General features: G+C 40.5%; 1 long non-coding RNA gene across 3 annotated transcripts; it reads right to left on the bottom strand.

Annotated features, from left to right (window-relative positions):
• Nucleotides 1-2765: 2765 nt before the first annotated feature.
• LOC137177173 (uncharacterized) lies at nt 2766-21136 on the bottom strand. 3 transcript variants are annotated; one of them, XR_010925997.1, is made up of 3 exons: nt 17650-21136; nt 6497-6739; nt 2766-3657 (listed from the first exon to the last, which is right to left on the bottom strand). It is a non-coding gene; the product is annotated as an uncharacterized lncRNA (long non-coding RNA). The 3 variants fall into 3 exon arrangements; XR_010925996.1 differs by lacking the exon at nt 17650-21136 and adding an exon at nt 14145-14675; XR_010925995.1 differs by lacking the exon at nt 17650-21136 and having other exon boundaries at nt 6497-14138.
• Between the last annotated feature and the right edge of the window lie 5608 nt (nt 21137-26744).

Below are 26744 nucleotides of genomic sequence, written 5' to 3'. Positions count from 1 at the left end.
GGACTGACGCATGTTAAAGTATTTCATTCCAGTCCTTTCAGTTACACAAGCCAAACAAAAATACAGAGAAAGATATAGAATATATTCATGTCTTTCTGTGATACAGGGGAGGAAGAAAAGATTTTCAATTTATACTCGGTTGCATGGTGTTAAAGGATTATCTTCAGGTGTTTTTTGTCTAAATGGATGATATGTTTCACACACACACTCTCACACACACACACACACACACACACACACACACACATACACCTGTGTCATTGGCTCCCTGCCAGGAGTTGTGACATGCAGACAGACTATAGTTTTGTCCATCTGGCTGAGCTTTCACATTTCACTTTTCTTAACATTTACATGTGCATCTTTATTCACACGCAGAATCTCAAACCTCTGCGATTGTATTCAGGGCCTGGCAGCGTGTGAGCTCTTACCTTGAATCTTGAAGCAGCATGTGTAAACGGAGATGTCTTTATAAGCTCAAGTAGAAATCCGTTGGCTTAAAAAAACACATCATTTGATTTTACGCACGTGCGAGCTGTTCCGTGTATTTTGATGTGCAACTTTGACGAGTACCAGTTTGGTTTGTGTCTGGTGTCCTTTCACTGAAACAATAGCTGTTACCTTTTGCTATGGACTGTTCACGGCCAGTCATGTAGAGAAAGGGGGGGAAAGATTTTCTATATGAATTAATTACAAATGCTTCGAAATGTCAAGTATAGATAAAGCTTAATACCCTGTCTCCTCCCTTCTGCAACAGAGAAGCTTTTAAATGGCTCTCTGCCAGCCCCTATCTGCCAAACGACACCAAGGTTACTGGGAGAAGCTGAAATATTCATAATATATGCAAAACCACCGCTGTCCATGGACAGTGTTCATTGGAATTCAAGAGCGAGCTTCAAACCTTTGACAACTGCTTAAGTAATTAGTTGCTGGGAGAGCGACCCCCCCCCCCCCCCCCCCACTCCCTCCCTCTGCATAGCTGCTGAAACTGGCAAGTAAATATTAGAGCATTTTATCTTTTCAGTTTGATAGTATAATTGAATGTGTCGAGGAAAGGTTGTTAGATTTCATGTAATCTAAATTCATCTAAAGATTGTTTGATATGAAATAATCCACCGTTTAGATTCAATTGTACAACTAAACAGCTGTTTCACTCAGATGCGTTGAACTACAAAGCCCTCTCTCTCTCTTTACATGTGTTGGAGAATTGCACTAAATGCTCATTCTGTATTCTGAATTGAATGAACAGAGAGAAGATAAAACAACTGAAAGAGGGAAAAAAAAGAATGGAGAAAGGCAACAGGTCAAGAAAGTCAATGTACAGTAACGGTTACCTCAGAGAAACTGCAGGTGTTCTTGCAGTTTCTTTGAGGTAACTGTGTGAGTGAAGAGGAAAGTGAAGAAGAAAACTTTTTCTGCAGAGTGGGACTTTTTGCTGCCAGACTCTGACAATCTAGAAGTGTCCACGGATGTAAGTAATCCCAGTTGTGTAACTATTATAAATGGATTTACAGCGTTAATCAACATTGTCGTCCTGGAGACTGTTTCACCTCCACAGACTCGACTGGAGGAAAAGAGCGAGGCCAGCTGGACCAAACGTTCAGCTCCACACGGTAAGAAAAATGTGATTACGACACATGACGGTGTGAGATATTACAGTATGTATGTCTCTATCATCCAGCGGTAATCCCTGAAAACTGCACAGTGTGGATCTGGTCTTGAAATTTGGAAACTTGCAGACATGAACCATTTTATTTTATCTACTGAGTAAATACTTCTATAGCATGAACAGGTGCTGAGCTATCCACAGCATCAGATGTAAATAAACTGGTGTGCAAACTGCCCTGGATGTAGTTCCCTATGCAGTTAGCCATAATGCTGCTACAAGCGGCTAGCTCCTTTGTTCATTTTCATTGTCAGACACTTATAATAACAATCTGAGCATGTCAGTGGCAAAAACAAGCACTTTTACTGGAGGTTCTTTGACGGGCACAATTGCCCCCAAGGATTACATTGCAGCCCTTTTTGCGGCTGCCACCTGAAACGATCTCGCTCAATACTGGATCAATTTCAAACATTTTTGTCCCCATTAGTCATTCAGACCCAAAATGATGGGCAAATAGGGTCCAGGTTGAAAAATAGCAGAATATCCCTTTCACTTGCACATACTGTAATTAAGTAAATTCATTTACTGCAAATATCAAATCAACATGTAAATTTAATCATTACTTTTTAAATTTGCATGACAGAGAAGTATCACAGTATGCCCACAAGTTATATGATACTCAGTTTGGGCTTCGAACAAGGTACCCCATGCTTAACATTTGACTCACAGATTTTGGTCGATGTATTATTAATAGCAGACAACAAAGAACAATGTGTTTTGTGTTGAAACAATAGAATTCAGTGTCGGACATGGGCTTGTGCTGCTTCTCAGCTTTATCTTCACTCTCCCCTCTGCAACTGCTAGTCACTGGTCAGTTCGTCAAGGCTGGGAGCTGCTGCACAATGAGAATCATGCCCAAATTGGAGCGGAGCCAAAGCCCATTCAAAGCAACTCCCCGTGCCTAACGCATTACCCCGGCTTATTAATCTGAAGAGACTGTGTTTTTGTGTTTACTAAGCATGATTCGCTTCTAATTAAAGTGAAATAATTATACTTCAAAGGAGCAGGGAGGCAGGATAACTGTTCAAAGACAGGAGCACCTCTTATCACAGGGAGAATTGCTTGCCACAACAATGCAGGACACCACAATTAATCAAATGGATTGTAGAAATTAAAGTGTTTTTATTACACAAGTTAAAGTGCAAAATCACAGGGAATTTCACATAATCACCACCATATATGAATTAACATTTCTGAACACCTGTGCATCACAACTAAATGATTTGATTTCATAGGCATTACATCTCTATAAATGATTAGAAAATGATTCAATATAGCAAATTAAATATAGCAGACTCACACAATTTTATCTGTCCTTGAAGTTTATTGGTGTATTTATATAAAGAATATGGTATTTAATAGACTTGTAGTCATTAGATGCTGGATTGGACTGGAAAGTAAAACTAAATTTTTATTTTAGTCAAGGCTGAAATTTCAGCAGAATCAGTGGTATGTTTAAACTTGAGAATCAAAGAAATTCATTGGAATACGAGCTGACTAAAGAGTGCAATATGAACATGTAAGCCTGGCTCCAAGGCTTGGTTCAGCAGCCATGGCTGGTGTGAACAATTGGACCACCCCTTTTTACGAGCACAAGTGTCCTTGTCCTTGGTAAGGCGAAGGTCGATGTGTTCCCCCCTCTCTCTCCTGCTGTGGCGCTTCCACTGGCCATTCATTTGGGCCTGTGATGGCTCTAATAACATCTCCATCACATTAAACCGAACCAGGCTGAGGAGATGTTAATACTCCCCTGCACTCGCTGCCGGGAAATTGGTCATGTATTACAACAAGTGCTTTTTAAGAGCCTCTGTGGCCAAGTCTATGGAAATGGCAGATATTCATGGCTGCCTGCACGTGAAGCTCTTAACACGGTGGATTTTCAAGTTGTGACAGTTCAAGGGAAGCGGCGCTGTTAACACATTCAGAATGGTCCTGTAGCAAGGCCGTTCCTCCAATTCCTCTTTGCATCTCCACTGCTCGGCTGACAAGGTTGCCTGTGAATTTTTTTTAAAAAGGAAGAGATTAGAGAGGAATGCTGCAAACACTCAACTCAAAGGGAGGATATACAAAAAGGATAATATTGAATTCAAAACACCTGGTGAATAGATCGGAAAGCAAACAGACCCTAGATAGATACAGTAGATAGATATGAGGGATGTAAAGCAATAGGAAGGTACAGGTATGGCAATGGCAGTTTTATTTTTTACAGTACATTTCACTACAAGTAAGCTCAATATGGTTTACATTGAAAATTAAAATATGAAAATATAGGCATAAATATGAGAACATAGGTAACATAAGCAATATAAATATAAGAACAGAAGCATGAAGCATACACCCAATATACATCAACACAACACAAACATTAACACCCCAAATCCCCCAGAAAATTCAACACAGCACAATCAAATAGAAACCCCTGCCCTATCACATAGCTGCACATGTAACCAACTGTACAAGAAACAAGTGCTACCATTACAGGCACACACACACACACACACACACACAGAGTAATTAACTATAAGCCTGTGAGAATAGGAATGTTTTGAGTTTGCGTTTGAATGTAGACACAGTTGTGATGAACCTCAGGTCAGCAGTCAGCCTGTTCCAGAGAGCAAGACCACAGTAACTGAGCACAGCTAGAAGACTTCCAACTGATGACCTGAAAGGCCAGAGGAGTCAAACTATTAAGTGCTTTATAGACGATTAGCAGGATTTTGAAGGTGATTCTGTATTGTTCTGGGAGCCAAAGAACTGATTTCGGTACTGGAGTAATATGTTCAAATTTTAATGTGCGTGTAAGCACTGTGACTGCTGTATTTTGAATGAGCTGGAGCCATCCTACTGACTGTTTGGGTAATCCTGCAAATAGAGCGTTAGAGTAGTCTAACCTGAACCAATTTCTCAGAGTCAGTTTGAGATATGAATGCTGTTCTGGTGATATTGGTAATGTGATTTTCAAAACTGAGATCAGTATCCAAAATAACACCAAGGTTTCTGACTTGCTCACTGTATTTCAGAGACAACGATGCCAAGTGTGAATACATTTCCTGTTTCTGAAGTTTAGGAGCAACTATGAGCATCTCAGTCTTGTCTGTATTCAGCTTTAAAAAGTTTCTGGACATCCAGTAATTAATATCATCAATACAGTTTATTAGTTTGTTAACAGGACTGATATCACCAAAGGAAAGTGAAACATACAACTGTGTCATTGGCATATGAATGGTAAGATATGTTTGTTTATGATGATACCAAGCGGGAGCATGTATAAATTAAAGAGCAGTGGCTCCAGGACTGATCCTTGTGGAACTTCAGAGATTTCTGTAGATTTGAAACTACCAACTGAAACATAAAAACTCCTGTCCTTTAAGTAGGATGAAAACCAGAAAAGAACAGGACAGGCTAAGCCGACTGAATCATGAAGCCGTTGAATTAAAATGTCAATGGTGTCAAAGGCAGCAGTGAGATCAAGCCATACTAAAATGGAAATTCTCTGTGAGTCACTGTTGATCTTGGACTGGTATGTATGGTATATATTGTGAATTTGAAGATATTCATCCAGTTGTTTGTATACAACTTTTTAAAGTACTTTATTTAGAAGAAGAAGATTAGAGATTGGTCTGTAATTATTAATTGCAGATGGATCCAGGTTGTTTTTCTTCAACAGAGTGAGATTACAGCACGCTTGAGAGAAGCAAGGAAAATGCCAGTCTGCAGGGAGCTATTAATATTATTTACTATGTCATTTATAAAGCAGTGAAAGACAGTTTTGAATAGTTGGGTGGGGATAGAATCAAGAGAACAGGTGGAAGACTTTAGACACTGAATTACTTTCTCCAGATTTCTGGAGTTAACAGATGAGAATGTAGACACTGAGCTCATGCAGTAAATTGGTTTGAGGTTGACAAGGGGCCAGATGTATTGCTACAAGAAATTAATATATTATCTCTAATATGAGAGACTTTTTCCTGATAGAAAACAGCAAATTCATCACATTTGGTCATAGGAATAAGCTCATGAGGGGTAGATTTGGAGTGATTAATCAGTTTGTCAACTGAAGAGAATAGGAATGAGGAATTATTCTGATTATTGTTAATCAATTGAGAAATGTAGGACAGTCTGGCAGATTTCATATCTTTGTTATTACAGTAAAGTGCATATTTATAGATCTCAAAATCAACTTGTAATCTGTTTTTTATCCATTCATGTCGTTACTTTTTCACTGTTTCTCCAACGTGCTTTTGGTGGTCCACATATCTTTATAGTTTTGGCAGGAGCGACATTATCAATGATCTGAGACATAACATTAGAAACATTTTCTGATGATGAAGATGATGGCAAGGTGGGTAATATATACTTTGAAAATGTATTAACGTATTAATAAGTTTATTAGCTGTATTATCATTAATGTAATGTTTGTTAGAATAACCCCTCCACCCCAAATTAAATGTACATAATTGTACTTAGCCAGTGATGTTTCAATCAGCTCCTTATTACCTGTTTGATCAAGCCAGGTTTCTGTCAGTAGGATATAGTCCAGTTTGTGAACAGTAATGGTGTCATTTAACAATGAACGTTTTTTTAGCTACAGATCTAACATTAAGCAGTGTAAGTTTCAGAGTGCAAGGAGAAGTATAGCAGGGTCAGACAGAGAAGGCTTGATATGTACAAGACAGCTAGTAGATCTCTGAGATTTTCTTATTTGCTTGTTACTAGACTTTGGTCTATTGTTAATAACTGCTTTGCTGGCTGAGATGTCATTATGCAATGAATGTCGTCAATTGAGTTAGAAATGGTACAAATTGGTTCACTCAGGTAATAATTGGGACTCACAGATAGATACCATGGTCCATGGCTAGCTGTCACCCCCGGTCACCATGGTGAAGGAGGGATTGATGGCACCCATTGGCTAGTGAAGATGTATACATCATGTTGGTCCAGGGCTGCTGCATCCAGATGGATCCGGGCCATCCATTGTCTGTCAGGGACACAGCTGTCGGTGAAGTGCTATCCTTCCTTCTCCTCCTTTCTCACACCGCTAACAAGTCTTTCACCCTCCACATAGGATGATGTCGTCTATAGGGGCAGGATGAGTTTTTCTATCAGCGCACAAGGTTTTCAAGGAGCAAGATAAAGATGTGCGCTAGATTGCATGTACAGTATGGTTTTTTGACCTGATCACCTCAGAGCAGCAAAGCTCACTGTGATTTGTTATTTTCTCTCACTTGAAAAAAGGAAAAAATATTTTTATTGTGACATTTTGAAGTGCTGTGACTTGAGAATCTAGGATATGGTAAAATAAACGGTTATAATGCGGTTTTATTTTCAAAGTCAGTGAAGCTGGTGGAATGCTGGAATGTTTACTTTGTCAAGGACTAGGCACAGCTTAAGTATCAATTGTTGATTTTTACAAAACACGATTCACAGCAACTCAAAAAGTAAGAATTGTGTTTTTATCCGAACTATGTTATGTTTCACATATGAATAAAATATATTTGTTGGTATATGCATCACAGTTCAAGCATCTGCACTTGAATTGGACAGTTTATCTGTGTCCTTTAAGGGAACTTCTGCTTTCTAACGAAACTAGCTGCACAACTGTTTGTTTTGATGTGTGAGGCTGTGGGTTGCTGTCGACCCGAATTGTCAGCTTAGTAACAACAAATACTACTAAGCAATCAAGTTTTTTAGGACATTTTTGTGATATCTGTTTACCTCCATTGAATAGAATCATCCTGTATATGAAACAGTAAGTAATTATTGTTGGTTATTACTGGAGATGGGCAGATAATTTCGTTAGCTGGCAACTTGCCCCGTAGGTAGAGCCCTATGCAGTTAGCAACAATAGCTAATTTAGGGGGCTACCCTCTGCATTACCTTAGTTTGGACTCAGAGACAAGTGTTTTGGAGCTGCAGCTCACACCACTAGCCCCAATAAATGTCTTTTTGCCAGTCACATTTCCTGAATTTCCACAGGTAAAGAGGGCAAAGTTAGAATGGCTGCAATTATAAGATAAGACTCATGTTGAAAAATACCAGAATTTTCCTTTAAGGGAAGACACATTTTGGGAAATATGCTTACTCTCTTTCATATAGGGAGAAGATTGATACTATTCTTACATTTGTACACTAAATATGAAGCTACAACCAGCAGCTGGTTAGCTTAGCTTATCATAAAGAATGGGGGCAGGGAGAAGCAGCCCATTCAAGAAATAGTCCAACACATATTCCACCATAAAACCACAACTTCATACACAACTGCACTTCAGTTTAGATCTTTGGACGGAGCCAGACTAGCTGTTTTCCCCCACTTCCAGTCTTTGTGCTAAGCTAAGCCAACCATCTCCTGACCGTAGGATACCATGCCATTGGTCCTACGACCCATTATTCTGAAACCCCATTATTTTGCAAAACTTACCATTGGACCAAAAGCCCATAGTCTGATGGCCCATTATCCCGAAAACAAAAGCCCACTGCTCTGAAAGCCTGTTGCTCCAAAAATACATGCGCAAGTGATCATTTTAACCCAAACCATGATCTTTACCAGACCTTAACCACAGCGTTATCACACCATAAAACATTACATTTTCACAAGCACATCAAAATACACTAAGATATTAAGGGAAAAAGATGACAGAGGTCCTCCAACATTAGGAAACAGCTGAAGACTTTATTTGCCTCGTCGTCAGTCATTTAAAATATAAATTAACTTATCAAACAGACTTTTCACAATTCATTAAGTTTTTCTGTTAAATTCGGTGTCATGTTTCTCAAAGCCGAACTCTGATTTATGGAAATCACACATTATAGAAGTTATTTAACTTAGTTCACAGAAGAGCTGTTAAAGTTAAATATCAGCCAAAATTAAAAGTATTTCTTTAGGAGTCATACAAAGTCATACATTCTGATTTATGTTAAGATTTATATGTTATCTGTTAAACTGAGCAATATGTTAACAGAGTCTGGAAAGTTGTAAGGCCGGCAGTCACTTAACACTCCAGTGTGTGTATTTTTGGAGCAACAGGCCTTCGGAGCTTTTATTGTTCAGGACATTGTGCTGTCTGACTATGGGCTTTTGGTCCAATGGGACATTTTTCAAACTATTGAGGTTTCGGAATAACGGGCAGTTCCCGACTGTAGCTTTTTAGCTGACAGACATAAGAATATTATAAACCTTCTCATTCAACTCTTAGCAACAAAGGGAATAAGCGTATATCCCAAAATGTCAAACTATTCCTTTAATCACAGAAGAAGCAGGTGTGACAATTACACACATTCATGCACAGACAGACATGTACACACACATTCCAGTCAGCTAGCCAGGCAGTTCATCCCCCTTTGGTATGAGGTGGGACTAGGGAAGCATGGAGTTATTCACTGTCTGCCTACTTGGTTCTAATAGTCTGGCACAGCGTGACTGACGCTGCCCCTCTCAGCCGTGATTGAGTGTATTGATCTTGAGCTGCTGCCGCCGGCGTGCTCCCTGGACACCAGGCGGGAGGAGACCAACAATCAGATCCTTCACTGGGGGAAAAAGCCCTCCTCATCTGCCTTAATCATCCGATCGATGATTAGCGCGCCGGCCCACTCATGTCTTTCTCTCACTGACAAAGACATCTCCTCAGTGTCTGCTCACCATTTGTTTTTTTCACCCCCACTTCCTTCTCTTTATTTCTTCCTTCACCTTGCTCTGTGTGTGTCTTTTCTATGTTTGCACCTTGCGTAGGCTTTTGTGTGAGCGCGCGTGTGCGTGCATACGTGGCTGAAGCCAAACACAGAAATATTCTTCAGTGAAAAGGCCTTCTGCTGACCATCCATTTTTTTTGAGTGAAAGTGAGGAAGACAGGGAAAGGACTTGATTAGGGAGGGACAGAGACATAGAGCGAGAGGGAAAGAAAGACAAAGACATGGGGGGATGTAATGGAATCTGACAATAGGAACTGTTGAATCACCAGCTGCTTTTTGGGGTTGGGATGCTTCCAAACCCTCTCTCTTAGCCCCCATAACCCCTCCCTGCTGTTGTCAGCAGCCAATGGTGCACTTCTCCCTCCTTCGTTTGGAGCTGATTGGGCAGCAAATTGCTCCCATCACCTGGCATTAGTCCAAGTCTCACCAGTCAAAGCTTTTAATCTGATCATTATCCTGGTGCTAAGCGGCAGCACCACAGCTTCTGTTTGCTGGAGCAAGATATTGTGGCTGATTGAGTGAGGCGGATGGCTATAGAATTTCAGTTCCATCGCTGTCGAACCGTTTAAATGTGTGGATTATCAGAACTGGAACAGGATCATGTGACCTCTGACTGTGTGCTCTACCTCTCAGGCAACTCCTTTCTTGTCTCTTACTCTTTTTCTCTGTGTCTCTCTTCTTTAAATCAAGTTGTTTCCACTCCCAAGGTTACCCCTCTAAATAGATTTTGTATCTGCACACCCTCATAGAACACAATGGAGGCAAATAGAAGCGTTATTTTGCCATTCAGCACAATTTTCTGACCATTTCACCATCTTCCACTCTCTTGACAACGTGTCCTTCAGTGCAGTAACCATACTTCATAATCAGCATTCTTAAAAGAGTTTATTTTTTGCTTTTCAAATTGCACAAATGTGACAAGGTCTTAATCTGTGTGAAGCATCCGCTGAAAGCCTATAGCGACTGCTCAAATCTATCAGAGGGTGGCAAAAGTAGCTAAGGCTAAGAGTACCATTTGTCCTGAAAGCAATGGAGAAAGACAGGAGAAAGTAATACTGAAGAAGAGGTTCTTTCTCCTTGAGCAACCTACTCGTTGAATTTTGTCACATTTCAGTAAAACTTTCAAGGCTGCTGCCCCCTGCCCAGCAGCGACAAGTAGCCTTTTTCCACTGGCACTTTTGGCCATGCCAAGTCAAACCATGCCGTGTTGATTTGCCTTTCCATTACCAGCTTAAACGCACAGAGTCGCACCTGAGATGGACCATCTCTGAAGTCAGGTCAAAGCACACCCGACCCTCGTCCAAACGGGTTGCAGAAATGTCAGATGGCCTTTGTCATCATTCAAGGACGAGCCGCTAATTTCCGGTTCAACCCTCCGTTAACTTGAATGGCTAAAATGATTCAATGGTGCAGCTTTGCTAGACTAACTTGAGTAAATCGTGCTAAAGAGGGCGCTGCTTTTAAATGTCATCGACCCTTCAAGCGGGTTGTAACGGAGATGCAAATCCCTGCTGCACTGGGCTGACGCGACGAGTCAAACTGACTCAAGCCAAGCCAGCACATGTACATAAAACCCTCAAAGGAGTTCAGTGTAATATCTGCAAGGGAAATCCTTCAGCAGGCTGCAAAAAGTTGTTAGAGCGAGCGCATGATCTGGTTATTTTTTCTCTTTCTGTGAAATGTATGTTGAACACCTATATAATGCATAGTATCCACTAATGAGCCCTTCCATTGAATGTTGAGTACAACAGAGTCTAGCACATGATTACTGCAGCCTTTCCTCATGTACGAGGAAAATACCAGCCAACGGCTTCTAAGTGCTCATTTTCAATTACCTTCTATTAGGAATTCCAGCATCTACTGCCCCTCACAGAGAACCCACTCCTGCTGCCCACCCACTAACCTACACACACTCAATCCAGCACCCAAATGGGCCAAGAGCCCGCTAAACATGCCAGCCGGTGAAACAATGCATGATGTAAGTTTTGAGAGCGTAGAGAGGCACTTCACGCAGAGAATCAGCCCGCTCCGTCTCTCGAGGTGTAAGGGGTGGTGGGGGGGAAGACGTGGAAACAAAATGACTGTTTTTAGAAGATCCACTTCTTCCTGATGAAGCAAAATCATTATCCCCCTTGGTGAAAATGGCTCTTATGGATACAGAGGATAACTAACACTAGAAATGGGTAGTTATTGTTCAAGAGGACATTCTCTAACTTGCAAATAGCCCCTCAAATCTGTGTGGAGGGCTTCTCTTTAATATAAATGCTGGAGTGCTCCTTCAAAGTAAATGAAGTAAAGAAATTAGACACTATGTTAGACAATAGAAACATTTGCTGTGTGAGAAGTTAATCAAACAGTTGCAGGGAGCATCAACAAAGAGCTTATGATTCATTATGTTTTATGATAACTGAACAAGTCTATATTTTGTTGGCTATGGCTCAAACCAACACTGCAAACAAAGAATAGGAGGCAGATCAGGCAATGAACAGAAATGGATCCCCCCTGTAAGTGACTAATGTGTAACATCAGTCTTCACTAATGCCCGACTGACAGTCAGTCTATTTGGCGTGACAAGAGACAACCACCCTGTTGTTTCACTTCCCGGTTCCGGAGGAGTTGATGGAGGGCGTTGATTGTTGTGTTGTTCCCATGACAAACAGGAGGCAGGGGAACCAATTAGTTGCAATGGCTTTTAACATTCCTCTCAAACCAGGAGGAGACGCAGAGGTTTGCGCTAAGGTTTGCTCGAGTCTGCCAGTGGCTTAATTATAAAGAGGAGATGTTCTCCCAAGGCCAGCACACGCAGACATATTACTAATTCATTGAATACATTGAGTTTTGCATGCATTCTGTTTTGGGTACATACTATATAGCCACGGTTGTTTGTACTGGTGAACACGAATTTTGTGTATGAGGCATTCAGGTCAGGAAAAAGTTTAGTTTTAAGGTGATTACAGTAAGGCGACTACAGAGATCTGGTCATAAAAACTAATAATTGAAAAATATGTCTCGATTATGATAGACTCAACCTCATAAAAGCTTTAAATTGCAGTTCTCTTTCTCTTCATAATCCTCTCCAGCGTCATGAGAGGCTGAGGTCTACCCCAGCATACTGCAGAAGACTCCCTCAGGTTACTAGTCTGTCACAGGGTCAATGACAAGTCTATTAATTTCAGTGATCTATTTAAAATTACCTCAAAGATGTTGAAATGCACCTCACCAGCCCTGCTACTATTTAGAAGTTTGTATGTGATGTTACCATGAACTCGGTGTGCGTGTAATGTTTACACGAGGGAACTCAGAACTCTGCATAACCTCTTCTGATATAAGATATTGTCAGTCAGTGATGTGCATTTCAGAAATTAGTCATTAATTTATGTATTGCTTTTTAGAAAGCCACTCTTCTTTCATTTGGCTGTCTACTTGAACTGTGACTTTTAGCCTGATTCCTACATTTCCCAGAATGCTTTTCTAAAAACCCTATTGAACACATCTGACTGAAAATTAAAAAACTATTATAGTAAAGTATTATAATTTTTGTCAACTAATAAAAATAGTATAATAGTAATAGAATAATAAAAGAGTATATGCCACTTTAAAAAGAAGTTGATTAAGCTTTTTGACCTGTTGCACTAGTTAGCAGCATCTTGCATTTCAGTAAGGTCTCGGCCAGTAACTTTAGCTTATGTTACTGGTCCCAGGAAAGAAAGAATTTAAGAAATTTACGGTCTAAATTAATTCACTATCACCCACAGAAAATCAGACAAGAAGCAGCCACACACATACAGCTGGAACAAAGAGTCCATGCAGGTTAGCATGCCAAAATTAATGAAAAGGTAAGCTAACGCGACATGATCACAGGTTGTGAATTTTATGGTAATGTTACTTTCAGCTATCTTCTGTTTGTAGTTTTTGGGAAGAAATTAGTTCAGGAATAATGTAAGCTGTCAACCATCCAAATTTTTCTTTAAATTTTTACTTGATGAATATTACTGCATTTCTATTTTATCTGCTTATTTCAAGCTAAATCCAGACAGCAAATACTTGTGCCATTTAGTATTGTGTGGCTACACAATTTTAAATGCTCAATAAAGATGAGACTAAAATTTCCCTGAACAAGACTGAAATGTCTTACATTTTTGTTGACTAAAACTAATAATAATCAAAAGATGAAAATGTGAGTACAACTAATATGGATTTTTGTCAAAACTCTAAGACTGACTGACTGGTTTATTGTACATAGTGGGAGAAATTGATTTCTATGTGATTGCTGAATATTGTCGCAATAATAGAGCTTTTAAGAACCCACATGCTCTTTGATTCTGAGCAACTGACAGCTGAAAAATGTCTTTCAAACTCCACTACTGAAAACACATCAACATGACATACTGTAACCTTGTCCATGTTTGGCACCTTTTCCATATCTATAAAAATAAAGACACACCACCGGTTAAGAAAAATGGACCAGAAACATAAAGTCCATCACTATTAGCTATTTTTCAAACAGTGCTGAAGTTTTTCATGGTGGATTTTTGTCTCTAGCAAATGATCTGGCAGGCTTCTGCTGACTTGTTGGACTTCTCTGTGTAAATGGTTCACCACATATGGCAGCTGCAAGTTTTCGGGCCAACTTGTTGAATTTGATGGATAGTGAAAAGGCCTTCGGGCTGCATGTGTTGGCCCTCCCTACCCCATGCTTTATTTCCTTCTTTCTGTCTTTGTTTCTTCCTCTCTAACTTACTCTCTGTGCCTATTGATTATCAAAACTTCTTCTCAACACTCGAATATATATTACCTCCTCTCCTCAGTGTGTCTTCACTGCTCTGACTGTTGGAGGTTCTCCAGCACTCTCCAAACAGGTCTGATCCTTAACAAAGGTGAGGGGCTGCAGCTCATTGTGTTCCAGCACAGCAGAGGTGAACGGAGAGAGGTCTGTGTTCCTGGCACACGATTCCTTCAGCACGCTGTCACGTCTCTTCAACTCTTCCCTTCTCTGATGTTACCTGACAGGTGAGGGTGTGTGTGTAGGTGTGTGTGTGTGTATGTTGTTTCATGCATTCTGCAGTGGGAGGGGGTGAGGAGGAGGAGGAGAGCTGGGGGTGAGGAGGAGGTGAGGGAGGGAGGGAGGACAAACAACAGGATATGGATAGGGTCGAATCAGAGGGGGCGCCAGGGAAAGGATGCTAGGAAGGGAAGAGGTGGGAGGTAAGCAAGTAGGAGATGAGGGGTGTTGGGTGTATATGTGCATTGTGGATCTATGTGTGTCTGTAAGTATGTGGGCATATGTGTGTGTCTATCGATTTGTGTGTGTGTGCCATGGACAGGGAGGGTGTGTGATGGCAGTGCCTTCAGGCTCCTCCAGGCGTAAGAATCAGTGAGCAGGTGGAGCACACCGGCAGCGCTGTCTTCTGACGAGTCCCCGCCGTCTCCTGTTTTGTCAGGACCCCTGGAGCGAAGACCAGGGAGTGTGTGTGTTTATGTGTGTGTGTGTGTGTGTGTGTTTGTTGAGCGGTTGGGATGCACTGTGATCATTAGGATTCACAATGGCTTTGACAGCGGGGCTCTGGAGCAGTGGACACAGCATATGCCTAGGGAGATAACTGGTTGGCTGACTGGTTATCATACTGGCTGGCCAGTACGCTAACAGTGTCCGCTCCACTAATAAATCCAGATCCTTTAATTCAAACAGACGTCGCTCTGGATGTAAGGCCCACTCTTTGTAGCTGACTTGTCTGTATTGCATCAAGCAGGACCACAAGCCTGAATTATTTGTTTACTCTGAAGTTGTGATTAATTTTGCAGCAGTCTTGCCTCCACTCAAGTGAACTCTAAGTTGCAGAGAGGGAACATATTGTTGATTTTGGATATTTGGGACTGCTGCTACAGGATGAGGCTTGTCTGTGGTAATAATTCTGGAGGATAAATAACACGTCTGTTTCCCCACAAGCACCATTTGCTCTTACATGTAAGCTCTTTTGACCGCTGTGTAGTTGAGGAAGAGTTGAATGTAAAAGTGTGTGTGTGTGTGTGTGACTATCCTAAGTGTGTAAGTGGCTCAGGTGGTAAAGAAAGGACGTCCTAATAATAGCCCCCTGTCTCCACACTGGTCCACAGGCTGTAGCCGTATCGATTCTGCCTCTCCATCTTCGGCGTTGCCCGGCATAGACCAGATACCGAGGGTTTAGTTTGGAATCTTGTGCAGCGCAGAGCAGCGATTTCTCCGACCTGAGCTGGATAAAGCCGAACGCCCTGGGGGGAGGCAGCAGTGGTTTTTAATTGTTTGTAGTGTTAGTTGGCCACGCTGGAGGCGAGCTCTCCAGGGACAGGCCTCCAGCCAGGGTCTTGACCCCGCAACTTACACACTTCCCTGCCCTCGCACAAACACCAATGACAAAATGAATGGACTAATGCACACATCTCTGCACAGGTACACTGAAGCAACAGTGACTGAGTACACACAAACACAACTACATACACATACTGTACATGGATCCTGTTTATAATGAGAAACCCAATTAACATTTGTACGAAGAATTCAAATAGTAGAGTGAAAACATTCATATTTGCTATAACTTTCTGTTTGCTACTTTTGCACTCATTACACTAAATATATTAAAGGTTAATACTGTACAAGTCTTTATAATATAGTGCTTTATTTTGTGCCTCAAAACTGTATTTACATGCAACAAAAATCCTATATCCCATAAATTCCCCAGAAGTGTGAAAATAGTTTTTAATAACGCTACAGTAACTGTGTGTGTGTGTGCAAAATACACAGTATTTTTTTTTTGTTTGGGAACTGTATGAGGTAAGATAGAAAATAAATGAGCTTTGATTTTTGCTTAAGTGCCTTTTAATCATTCGTGAGACTATAATCATTCGTAACAGTGAGAACCCAAATGGACTTCTCATAAAGAAAATCTAAAATCTTCCCTGCACTTCAGTTTTTTTCCCCCCTCTATCTGCAGAAGTGGTTGTTTTATCCTTTGATCTGCAGTACATTAAAGTAATACTGTGGGTTTGAAAAACCATTAGGTGGCCTTTTGCAGGGCAGCAGGTCTCTTTTAAAAGCACAATGAACCTCTGTACAGATCAGGTTAGAAACTTAGTTAAAGGCACAATAACACATAGTCTCAAATTAGTCTTAAATGGTGTTAGCCCTCAAATAAGACCATTGACTCCTGACCTGTGCTGCTGCAGTCCAATTACACCTACGGCTTATTCCTGTTTTCACATGTTTTGAGCGAGGCGGTTTGTTCTCGGATTTTGTCGAGAGCTTAAATATTCACATGCTGTGTGTGTCTTTTGTCGTTCTTGCCCGCTCGTCTTTCTGTCCGTCATGCTCTCTGTCCGTCTGTCTGTCAGGGTGGCAGGTCTTGTTGAATAGAGAGTGGGTCATCTCCCTGACAGAGCTCAACTGGTAGTTATGGCAGCCTCGCCACGGCTGGCTGGCTCCACACAGTCACCAGGAGACAGGGGATCATCAAGTCTGTCCTCCTGCTCCACCACACACACATACACATCTGTGTCACACACGATCACGCCCTCGCTCTCATCGTCACAAAACATGCACCTATAATAATAATAGCTGGATAAAGTTGTAAGATCATTAGGACAGATTACTTTTTTTTTTTTTTTTTTTTTTTTTTTACATTTTCTAACATTATTTGCAGCTTATTTCTATACTGTGGAACTGAAATTAAAGTTCATTTTTGCTAAGAAATCAATATATATATTCTTGATGTTTGTTTTGACTTGTACACTTTAGTACACAAATTGTAAAGTAAATAGTAAAAGTACAATATGTGAAATTGTAATTAAAAAGAAGACATGTTTTATGTATTTTTCTGCATTGACAACCCCCCCTACGTCAGTGTTCTCTATGTGGGTGGGATTTTTTGTTATTGGTGCTGTAATTTAATTGGTGCAATAAAATAGTTTGTGCTTCAATTCTAACGGACACACATGCAATTAAAGTTAGCCGCCACCTAGTCGCATCTGTGATTTTAGCACTCCTATCTTACTCCATGGCTGTGGCATGTACATTACTCTGTGTTGTTGTGACTGAAATCACAGGGCGACATACGGAGTGCTGAGGTTACAGAACTACCCTTTGCTGTGAGTTCTGGTCATTTGCCATCACCAGAAATGGACCCATTACAGAGAGGCAGGCAGCTAATGCTAGCAAGCTAAGGCTAGCCCTCTAGCTTCAACTTCCTGAGTGGAATTGAAACTTCACAGATGGACGTTTGATAGCTAAAACTGTGGACTTGTTGAAAAGTAAGAAAAAACTGTCTCACTGTTTGTAGGATGAACAACATCGGCCCTCAGATGTCAGTCAACTGCTACAACGGGAAACACCTACGCAGAGGCTTGACACCTAGATGCCGTTTCCATAAAGATGTCCACAAATAGGTTCATCCTTTTTGAAAAGTGAACACAAATATGCATAATAGCTTCAGTATAATTATAGTTTACATTACCTTACACAAAAAATGATGATAATTCACATTTCAGTTTGACTTTAAGATATGTGGAGTGCTCAGAACACACAGTTATCATTAAAAGAAAAAAAAAAGAAAAAGAGGCATTATACCCCACCAGTGAACGTCCCAGTTATTCCACAAAGCCAACAGTGTTTTAATCTTCTTTGCCACTTAATGTCCCATTTAAATGTTCTGCAGCCTTCAAATATGAATCATGAATATCTGCACCCGGGGGTTGGCCAGCACAGTCTATTAGAATACATCACTATCCTACCAGGGGACCACTTTGTGCATCCCTCTAAAATGTATCATATCTCCACTGTAGAGAGGGAGACATGACTTCATGTGTCTTGTGATGTAAGTATTATTACAATTCATGAAATTCAAACACTTATGGCAGGGCCATTAATTTGAACCATAAGCCGTTGGGGAGAGATTTACAGTGGAGTTAAGGGCGATCACACCATTAAAGGACCTGGGAGGAAGACAGAGAGAGACTGTGAGAGATAACTGGTTAGAGCTGGAGCTCTGCAATAGCAGCTGTTTGAATTTCTTCACGTATAAACGCAGCAATTAATATTTCTGTTTCAGGCTCTCAGGTCAAATCTGCAAACATTTCTGTCAGAATTAGAGCGGGAATAGTCAAGTACTGAAGGTTCACCAGTTAAAACATAACCCCTGCCTTCTGCCTTGGCTGCATCTAAGTCTACATACAAAGTGCTGAATTTTGCATGAGCGCCTGAGCGTATAGCAACTGGAACCCTATAGCGTTGTTTACTGATACTTCCTTGGGGCGTCTCACTCCGCACAGCCCATTCTGATAAGAGTGCGAGCAGCTGAGACCTGTCTCCCGTCGGTGCTGTGTGATGGTCTTGTTATACAGCAGAGCATGAAGAAACAACGGGCAGAGGTCAGGACATGCAGACGTACTTCTCTGCTTCAAAATGACCAATCAGGAAGTCTGCTCCCAGCCAATGTTCATTTCTCAGATAGAACTGCTACAAATTGACGTGACTCACAGCAGAAATAGTCTGGGTGGTTCTTCATGCTGTTAAGTGCAACAAAATGTATTTCCCTACGCCGAGGAAATCGATATTATGATATCAGTGTGATACGGTGTGATAGAGAGAAACTTTTAAAATCATATTTAGTGAGAGCTTACGTCCCCTGATCAAGAATAAAAACCACCCACATGACTTGCCAATTACTCATATGATGAATCTCTTAAAGGAATGGTTTGACGTTACGGATAGTTTGACTCCGTCCATTAAAATGAGGCTACAGCCAGCAGACCGTTAGCTTAGCTTAGCTAAAAGACTGGAAGCAGGGGGAAACACCTGCTTGTCTCTTACCAAAGGAAAAAAAATACAACTTGTCAACTTTACATGTCTTAAACAGATATAATTAGTGAGCTTCAGAGGTGCTGGTAGGTGTTTTTTTTTTAAGCTTCATATTTAACGGACAGATATGAGAGTGATATCAATCTTCTCATGTAACTCTCAGCAAGACAGCTATTTCCCCAAATGTCGAACTATTCCTCTGACAGGTTGTTGCAGAAATACAAATATGTTCTTGTCTTCTTGACTATAATAATGACTCCACAAATATAACATGAACATTGAAAGCTCCCGGAAAAAAAAAAAAAGCACCATTCTTTTTTTTTTTTTTTTTAGTTTTAGTTTCAACTCAGCTGACTATAATAATCTTCTCGGAGTGGCTCAGGCGCCGTGTTTGCTATCATTTGTCACATGGCCATAGTGTTATGGGTTCAAACTGAAATTTGCAATGGCTCAGTGCACTCCAACAGCACAATTTTCCATCTCTGCTCTCCCCTGGCCCAGTTTCATTATCCTCAAGGTATTCGAGGAGTAATGGCTTCTAAGGCCAGAAACCTATTGGCCATTTCAAGTTCTTTGGCCAGCCCTGCGTAGGTATTGTTCAGGAACTGCACCTAAGTGTTTTGGAAAGACGAGACAGAATCCTGAAAAGATTTGTCCACCTATCTGCAGCTGTGTCTGCTGAAATCCCTCCAGTCCTTTTAAGCTGTACATCTGTTCTAAATCTGATTTTAGGATAAGTAAATGATGTGATCTCTGAGCTGTGCCTTTGATGATTTAAATACACATTTGAATCTTCTGCTTTAAAATTGGTTTGACAGTAGAAAAATAAAAAAAATAAGGCAAAGAGGATTTATTTTAATTGTAGCATTGACTCTAACAAACCATCAGAAAACTACACAAGTAGAAAACTGCATATTCCCAAGTATGTTGTTTGTCCCCAAACATAAAGTACGTTTCCATGCCAGTGACGACAATTAAGCAATTTAGCAGTGCTGCTCCATGTCAACACGTCAAAATGATGTTTACGTACTTAAAATTCAGGTTTTCCGTGGTTTCCACCGTGGTAAGTAGTGTCTTTACATGTAAACATCGTCTGAGAACCAGGCCGTCTTTTCTCTGAGGAGCTGCTGCAGTGTAACTTCAGCTCCATTGAACATCACCCTTCACTGGGTTTGAGGTATCTGATTGAGTCCATCCATGTGGAGCGCTATTGAATCAAAAGAGTAAACCTCAAGGACATGGTCCACCACACACACATCTACTGTGCGGAAGCTACAAAAAAAAAAAAAAAAAAAAAAAAAAGAGAGAAAGAAAGCTCACATACAAACGTGAGCACACACTAAAACTGTGTTTCCTGCATGAAATACAAAAGAAATAATGATTTTAGTAATAAAAGGTGCAGATGTGGCTTTAAAATATCCTTAGTCTGTTAAATTATTTGAATCCAGAAATGTATATGTGTAAATCTGTAGAATATAAAGTTAAATAAACATTATATTGTCACAAATTGATTGCATTTGACTCAGAAGCTGTAATGGACTAGAGCAGCCAGTGATTTATCATTTAATCCCAGCATGTGTAATCTGTTCCTCCACAACCCTGGTGAGATGTTTTTCTCATAATTATATTGTTCCTGATTGTCAGGCGTTGATTCACATTAGTGGTAGAAAGGCAAATTCTTGCTCGGAGGGAGACTTGTCTCATTTCAAAGAGCCAACAGAGAGAGCTGCTGAGAGATGGACTGGTCAGCAACAATAACCCCGCACTCACCACTGCAGGAGACAACGCTTGGACTGTAGGCTCGGCTACACCTCTCAAGTGGTTAATTAAATGAGTCCAAGCACAGAGCTACCACACGACGCTTGGTTTATCATAAACAATGTGATTAAAGCAGCCATGGGCCAGCCAGAATGCAGAGTTGAAAAAAAAATAATTCAGATCACCATGGAGATGCGAGAGAAAAAGAGGTATGAATGCAGATAGGGATGTCATTATTACTTTTTATTCATTATTTTCATAATGACTGTCATTATGCGCAGGCTCTGATTGAATTCCATTTTGTTAGTCAGGTTTATGGCGAGCAGAATAATTATCACTTAAGTGATATTAAGATTAATGCTGAACATTTTCATGGTCAGAGTTTCTACATGTTGGGGGGGAAAAAGGACGTGTTCATCTTTGATTATAAAAGAAAAGATGACAAAGAGAGAGGATGTTTTTTAGCTGTAGAAATGAGTTCTGTCTGGCTGATTAGAAAAGAGACAGTAATATTGCAGACCATTTTAAATACTGTTAAGCAGCCATTATTTCCATTTGCATGGCCAATCTCAGCAACTCGGAGTGTGAATGTTACACATAAATATCCACATTTAAATGCGTGATTGTTTTGTCACGATCACTTTTTTTAAAACATCGGATTTATGAACATAAGCTTCATTAAATTTAGTCTACATGCAAAATTCAAAAGCAGTCATCAACTCGTATATAAAATTGATGAAAACAGATGATGACATCATGGGAAGTGTAATCATCAGTGGACTAATACATTTACAGCATGTGAAATATAAGAATTGATTAAGTCTATGTGGCCATTAAAAAGGCTTTTTTTTTTTTTTTTTTTTTTTTTTGGAAGAAGGATGATATGAGTTTCTAGCTGCGAAGGCTCATCCCTTCTATTTCCTCTCTCTCTCTATATATCTATTCTGGATCAAGTAGAAGAAGACTGCAGGCTCTGACAAAGCTCCAATGGGAATCAGATGAAATTTAGAGACTGTTATTTGGTATCACACACAAGGGCCATGCACATTACAATCACATCAGTCCTCACAAATTTAACAAGCTGATAGCACTGATTTTCATAATAACACATGATGTTACAATACACTGCTCTACCGTTCCTCAGGAAATGCTGTTGAGGTACTATGAGCAAGGTATTTGTGTATTTATGTATCCCTTTTAAACCTGCAAAACTTCAATCTGGTATTGTCAGAAATGAACATCCAGTTAACTTCCAGTGGAAAGTCACTATACTGAAGTACAATTTGAACGTACTTATACTGTACTTGAGTATATAAATAACATGTTATGTATTGCTTTGAATAAATCTACCCAACAGTATATAAAGTAGTTAAAATGATCTCCACCTCCACCAGCTACAACATTAAAAGAGTGCTTAAATATTAATGCATCAGTATTAATAACCCGATGATATAATATATGAAAATATGACAATGACAGGGACTGTTCATCCTCCATAATGACTACTTTTTATTATTATTATTTACTACTGCTGTTTTTTTTCTATTTTGACTTTTTGCACAAACTGCTCTTTGGGCTCCTGGAGACCCTCTTTAACAGCCCAATAAACATACTTAACATTATTTTATCAGCTTACTTCTTCACGGCTTTAACATATTTTATGAGAATTGCATATAAACACAACACTACCCTTCTAAAATCTCACATAAGTCTGTTTGGAAGAATGTTATTGAAGTTTTATAGCAGTTAGTTTATAGGGAGTTTGACCTGTCTGGAGTCTAATTGAAGTGACATCACTATGTAGGATAACATACTGTGCATTTCTTTGTCTGTGAATGTCTTTTTGGCAAAGATAAAGGAATATTTAGTTTTTTTACAAATGTTTCCTTATTTGGTGTCATAAAAACATTTTCCATATTATGTCATATTCAGCGAATGTGCCAACCCAGCTTGTGACACCACTTCAACACTTTTCTACATAATGTAATAAGCGCAGAAGAAAATAAATATATGTTTAATTAGTATTATTATTAATTTGACACATATAGCAATGAGGACTCCAAACAATGAGGAAGCCAGTATCAACAAAACACAAGGGTTAAAATATGAGTAATTGGATTTTATTCGGGGATTGATCCAGTATGAATGACTTATTGGATTCTGATCTGTACAGTTGAACTTTGCCACGTGAATGACTTGATACAGATACATGCACACGCTCACACACACAGAACTCTGCTCCAGTGATTGTCTCCCTGTCTTTTCCTCTCCGTGTGTGTGTCTCTCTCTCTGCCTCTCGCAGTAGCAGGCGGGCCTGCAGCCTACCAATGCATTCAGTGAGGGGATTTGGCCGGGGTCTTATCAATCACTGACAGATTACCTCCAAAGCCACTTCCACAGCCATTAAAGCAGGACAAATGCAGAATTGCAACTGAACAAGTTGGAGTTTTTAAGCCAACACCAGGACTTCCTGGTTATTTGTCAAAGTCACCGCCGCTGAGCCGCATGAGTGGCTGCACGAGTGTGTGTGTGTGTGTGTGTGTGTGTGTGTGTGTGGGGCTCAGAGGCAAGCCGGCCAGGCGTGCTCAATGTGTGTGTGTGTGTGTGTGTGTCTCAGGGAGAATGAGGGAGAGAGCAAGAGACGGTAACAGAGTGAGTGAGTTATTGTTAGTGTACGTTCCTCTGTGTGTGTGTGTCTGCAGCTGTGCGTTTTTATGCTCTCAGGTGTGTGTGTGCGCACATGTACACACGCCATCGGCTGCGTCGCTCTCGGCCCAGTGGAGCTTACAGTAAATCACATTCCCTTTATTGCCAAATTTAGCAGCTTATGCTCAATAGGCTCTGCTCAAATCTACGCCGTGTCCCATCAGGGCGTTAGTCTGGGCTCATAAAAGAGGATTGGCCACACACTAGCCTCTGAGACACAGTAAAGACGACTCATCCCCTCTTCTATTTTCCTACATTATTTCCCCCCTCTTCTTTATCTGCGCAACACTGTCTGGGCTTTTCTAATCTCTTCTTTTTTCTCCCACTGGATTCCCTGCTTTGAGATCTCCCCACCATTGTCCCCCATTCACAGGGGCTTTGTTTATATCAGGCCGTACTTGATAGAAGACACTAAGAAATTGGATATCATCATTTTCATAGCCAGTATCACCAAGGGAATGCGCTTTATGAAAAAAAAAAATGTATTGTACAGTTTAAAGAATGGACATTTTTATCCTATAAGCTTACCTCTGTGCTCAAATTGATTTTGACATTTTTACGTCTTTTCAGACGTTGCGGGTTAAGTGCTGATAATTATTTGAAGGAGATGAATAAAAATATGAAATGCGCCTAGAAGATGTGACATCAAAGCAGCGGGTTTGTTGCATGTTTTTTCTCTCTTATACTGTGCATATGGAACACACTCATTTGCAGTGGTTTGATTAGTCCCTTTTTTTCTTTTTCTTTGTGCAGATGACTTTGATTAGATTCATATTGTGGAAAAAAAACGGCTTTTGTCTTTTCCTCATATTAAAGACTTTTATCATTTACACAGCAGCGATTTAATCATTTGTTTTTGGAGTGTATATTGGGGCCGACAATGAAGTCCGCAGGCACGGGAGTTGAAATTTAGCTGGTCATGTGACTGTGACTCCCCCCCATCATGACCCCAGAGAGAGAGAGAAGGGAGGGAAAAAAAAAACACCCAACACAGGAGGCGGGATTGTATTTGTAGGTGTGTGTGTGTGTGGACGTGAGTGTGTCCTAATGTGTACATCCTTTTGTGTAAGGGTTGTGTGGGTGTTCAAGCAATATGTGTGTGTGAGTGTGAGTGTGTGTGTGTGTGTGTGTGTGTGTGTGTGTGTGTGTGTGTGTTCCTCCTCCCCCCTCCTATTCAATTAAGAGCTTAAGCTCATTAGTGGCAGACTTACATCATTACCTCTCCAATGGCTAATGAGTTAAAATCTATTTAGATTTATGTTGCCGTTAAATCTCTTCTACCACACACACACACACACACACACACACACAGAGTTTGTGATGGTCACAAATCACAAGAAACATGTCATAAAATGAAATCTGAACACGGAGGCATCAGTGAAGTGTCCTGCGACTCCACATAAGATTTTCTTTTCCCCATATCAACGTGGGAGCCTTTTATAGCAACACTGCATATTCAACACACTTGAATTATACCTTTGCCTTCAGTATGTAAATCAGAGAGGAGAATGCTTGGTTATGCAGGCTATATCTACACACTATAACCCACATCCTTACTGAACATTAAAGAAACTCATTTAAGGCCTTTTATAATTACTAACTAATAATTAGCGCCGCATAACAAAAAGAACAACACGTCTTTACAAAGCGATTACACAGCGATTAGTTGAGTTTTCAATCAATTTTAATTACGCTAACAAAAATCCTTGATTGGGTTGCACGTTGCAGGCTTGACAAATTTAATGAATTGATGGAACTGGAAAAAAAAAAAAAAGAAGACAATTAACCATAGACAACTGAGAGTGAAAGGTGGAGTAGAAGCTCTCCAGGCCTGCTGCAGAGTGTTGCAGCAGTGTCTAATCTGCTGCAGCCGCTGCTCCAATAAACAAAGACAGAGAATATAACAGCAGGTGGGGGAAGGAAGCTTCCACTTTTCTACATATGCTCCTTACTGGTGACTCAAGGACATCATGTTTAACTGAATGGATGCCCCCCCCCCTTCCACCACCACCACCACCACCACCTCCTCACCCCCAACCACCCTCCCTCCCCTACCTGCAGCCCTGCAACCGGACCTCATGAAACCACACTCATCACAGCATGCAGTCATCTCTCTTAGTGTGTGTGTGTAAGCAACTTCTTTTTTTTTTTTTTTTTAAATTTTTGCTCTTTTTTAAATCAACCTCACCTTTAATTTTATTCACCATAATAAGTAGTATTCTCAGTGAGTCACATAAATAACCTGGCGCGTGCACCGCCAACACGTGGGGGTGATTAGGAACAATGAACTGACAGTTATTCCATCTTTGATGTCTTGTTTAAATATGGTCTCCCCGCTGATGCTTTGATAACGCGCTAACTGGGACATTTTTATTCTAATTAGGGCTTCAATTGCTAATTCCATATTGCTGCTATAATTATCACTGGGAGATACGCGGACACTGCCGGCGTGTTTTGGAGTGAGATTCCGGGCAGACAGGGGAAGCAGGGCCGGCCCTAGCACATTTGGTGCCCCAGGCAAGCTTCACCCCAGACCCCCATACACCCCTAACCCCCCAAAACCCCCAAACCCCAAAATAATTAAACAGATAAATAGATGAATACATGTGCAGCAATTGTTCTTAAGACACAAACATGCATTTTGTTTTTGCAATACTTACCTTAACAAATTCTAATTACAATCATCATAAATAGACAATATAGAAATGAACTATAAATGTAATTTCAATAGAACTTTAAATATAAAAATAAAAATATGTACATGCAAACGATTCATGAATAATATCTAACATAGATACAGATACAGCATTAGAATGTGTAGATTCTTTTGAAACAAATATACAACTAATTAAAAACTTTCACATGACATAATTTAAAACCAAAACATATCAAAGCTCTGGGCAGGCACCATGAAGCCAATGCATCCGATAGGACGTTAACCGCAGCTCGTTTCCAGCGCATCGTGAAATTGACTTATTATAACTGCCCCCCCCCCCCCCCCCCCCCCATTAGATGGCACCCTAGATGGTTGCCTAGGTCACCTATAGCTAGGACCAGGCCTATGGGAGAGACAGGTGTGCAGGTTTGACCCCAATGTTCTGTGGG

The sequence above is a fragment of the Thunnus thynnus genome, chromosome 24 (assembly GCF_963924715.1).
Source record: "Thunnus thynnus chromosome 24, fThuThy2.1, whole genome shotgun sequence".
Classification (NCBI taxonomy): domain Eukaryota; kingdom Metazoa; phylum Chordata; class Actinopteri; order Scombriformes; family Scombridae; genus Thunnus; species Thunnus thynnus.
The sequence above is the reverse complement of the archived record's forward strand: the minus strand, read 5'-3'. Positions and strand labels throughout refer to the sequence as shown.